The sequence below is a fragment of the Eumetopias jubatus genome, unplaced genomic scaffold (genome assembly GCF_037043125.1).
Source record: "Eumetopias jubatus isolate StellerSeaLion01/CBP00866 unplaced genomic scaffold, mEumJub1_p1.0 scaffold_3, whole genome shotgun sequence".
NCBI lineage: Eukaryota > Metazoa > Chordata > Mammalia > Carnivora > Otariidae > Eumetopias > Eumetopias jubatus.
In genome coordinates this window covers 11453458-11456431 of record NW_028274809.1, presented here as the reverse complement: position 1 = coordinate 11456431, position 2974 = coordinate 11453458, and the positions used below count along the sequence as shown (strand labels likewise).

Sequence of the window (2974 nt, the reverse complement as noted above, 5' to 3'; positions counted from 1 at the left end):
ATTTATATGAATGAAACAGAATTTGTATTCAATAAAACATGAATATGAAGATTAAAAATTAATCTTTGGAATAAGACAGGAAAAAGGACATTTTTAAATCTCACTCTTAGAAAATTTGTCATGTTGGAAGCCTTGTAGTATTCTAAGCTATCTTTCTAATCACTGTCACATTTTCTCTCCTTTGCTACACCATTATCCACTTCATATATGAGACAACTCATAGTCCAGCACTGTTTTACTATCGTTTCATACTTACCTAGAGCACATTCAACAATGTTATGGAATAAATGAATCATGTTCTCGTTTTACTTCATTCAGAGCTATGTTATGAACTATGGATTCCCTTCCCTGCTGCCACATTTTATTTATTTATTTTTTTATGTAAACTCCATGCCCAGCATGGAGCCCAACATGGGGCTTAAACTCAAGACCCTGAGCTCAAGACCTGAACTGAGATCAAGAGTCAGATGCTTAACCCACTGAACCACCTAGGCACCCCTGTCAAGTTTTATTTTCAACTGAATGAATATCCTTGGCACAGAAACACACAGTGGTCTCTCTGATATTAAAATGCTCTTAATAACTGTGGCCACCAGCAGAAAGAGGTGGGAACGAGAACATGAGGAACTGAATTCAGCTTCCTAGGACTACAGACTTCAGCATGCCTGTTAATCACCTCCATCCTACTTAAAAATAAGCAATGGTTTTGAGCCTCGTGGTAGATCTAGAAATTGGCATTTTTTGATTAGCAATGATCAAGTCTGATGTAGATGAGAAATGTTGCCCTAGGGCAAGGAGCTACCAGAAGTTAGAGAAGCTTTTTTTTTTCTTTTTCTGGCTCCAAAGATCTTTTACTGAGACCTATTTAAAGCATTTTAGTCCTTAATTCAAAGAAACTTCAGTTCAGCTGAATGGCTGATGGCTGATCTAGGTAAAGGCTTCACAGTGACAAAAATATGCCCCACCTACAAAGACCTCAAAATAAGTTCCTAATGGGAGTGTGAATGTACTCAGGGTCTCTGTCCCATCTTCTTCAGGGTTTGGTTGAGCTCTTCAAATTTGTGAATCTGCTGGATAAAGAAATCCCCATAGCACTTGGTGACCTTGGTGTCTGTGATGTGGATCATGTCCTTATCAATGTAGAAGTCAACCTCAGAGGCCAGCTGAAATTCTCCATCGAGGGCAGAGATGCCACTGGTCCACACCAGGTTCTTCATCTTGTGCTTGAAGACAAGGAGCTGGATCCGGAACTCCTGCTCTGTGACGTCCAGGAAGCCAGTCAGCTTGGCCACAGGCATGGTGGTGTAGAGCTTGAGGAAGCTGCAGATGGTGGAAAGCTGGGCCTGCGGTTGCACTTCATCAGAAAACACCTTCAGCTGCTGCAGGACTCGTACCACAGGAAAACACCTTGTGGTAGTTGGGGTGCACGTTGTCGTAGTTGGGGACCATAGGCAACAGGAATTTGGGGCACGAGCAGCTGAAAAGTTCCTCATAGCCCTGTGGGTCACCCTTCTGCATGCAGAGCATCTTGTCCCCGTATTTCTCCTGCAGCTGCAGGTGAATGCTTTCATTGATTCGCATGTGGTACATGGTGAGGGCGATGGCCAGCAGTGCGTACATCTGCTCATTCTGCTTGTTAATCATCTCATACTTGTAGGTGGTCCTCTGGAACATGCTCTTGGTCCTCTGGATGTAGAGGAGGATGCTGGCAAAGACTCAATGGCATCCTGGTAGCGATGCATCATCAAATATGCAAAACCGACGTAGTAGTATGTGGTGACCTGGCACTCAGGCACCCGAGAATACATGCTTTTCTTATTCAGTTCGATATTTTCCAGCACCTTGATGGCCTGGTAGTAATCCAGCAATAGGGAGTGCAGACGCAGAAGCCCCACCAGGCTGAAATACCCAAGCATCTTGTAAAGGGAGTGCCATCCATACTCGCCAACCACACTCTTGGGATCACCTCCACTTGTATACACCTCCAGCTGCCGGTTAATGTTGGACTTGTCTGCCAGGGAGTGAAGGACATGGAGGACACTGTGAACATTCCAGATTTGGGGACTGGAGCAAAGGAAGTCGATCTCCTCCTCTGACTTCTTGGCAGTCTTGCAGCGGTACTGACTGAATGACTGAAACTGATAGATGAACTTGTCAATGATATCCCAGAGCCACTGGTTGGGTAGTTCAAGGGGAGCAGGACCATCAGCATTAAGAATGTAGTTGAAGAGATTGCAGTAGTTGTAGTAGGATTCAAACCTCTGCTCCAAGGAAGGCCCTCCACTGACTTCGGCATATATGTGCCTGTAGTATAATTCTTTGTACAAAATTAGGAAGACGGCATCATTGCCAGCCTGTGGAGCAATGGCTTCCGCCTCAGGCCAAGGTGTATTCTTGAAGAATCTTTCAGTCAACTTGGTCCAGCTGTTCTCATAGATGTCCTGGATCTCATATACCTTCTGATCAATGACATCGCTGGATACACGACTGGCCTGCAGCTCATACACCTTCTGGTCAATCAAATCTAAGATGGTTTTGTGGAAATATTGGATGAAGTTTTGGATCACTTTGGGGATCACCTGATAGGTCTGCTGTTCAAACTGACGTTCATAAGTCAGATCCTGCTCTGGATCTCCTGTGTGCATATCGTAGTCGCCTGGGTATGCATAGGGATCATAAGCAGCCTCGGACTCGTAATCATCAGCCAGATAAGACACGGCTGCATGGCTCATGAACACTGCCAGAGAGCTGTTTTTGTTTTGTTTTAAGTCATCTCTACACCCAACATGGGGCTTGAACTTACAACCCCAAGATCAAGAGTTGCATGCTCTATCAACTGAGCTAGCTGGGCACCTTTTGTTTTGTTTTGTTTACATAGATCAAAAAAAACCCTGAGAATCCCACTGAATCACTGATGTATGAAGAGAGATAACACTTTGAGAAAGGATTATGGGAGTCCTGATATGCATAAAAT

The 2974-nt window shown here is 44.3% G+C and overlaps 1 pseudogene; it reads right to left on the bottom strand.

Moving 5' to 3' along the window:
- Nucleotides 1-1010: 1010 nt before the first annotated feature.
- Nucleotides 1011-2732, bottom strand: LOC114210835 (eukaryotic translation initiation factor 3 subunit L pseudogene; annotated as a pseudogene).
- Between the last annotated feature and the right edge of the window lie 242 nt (nucleotides 2733-2974).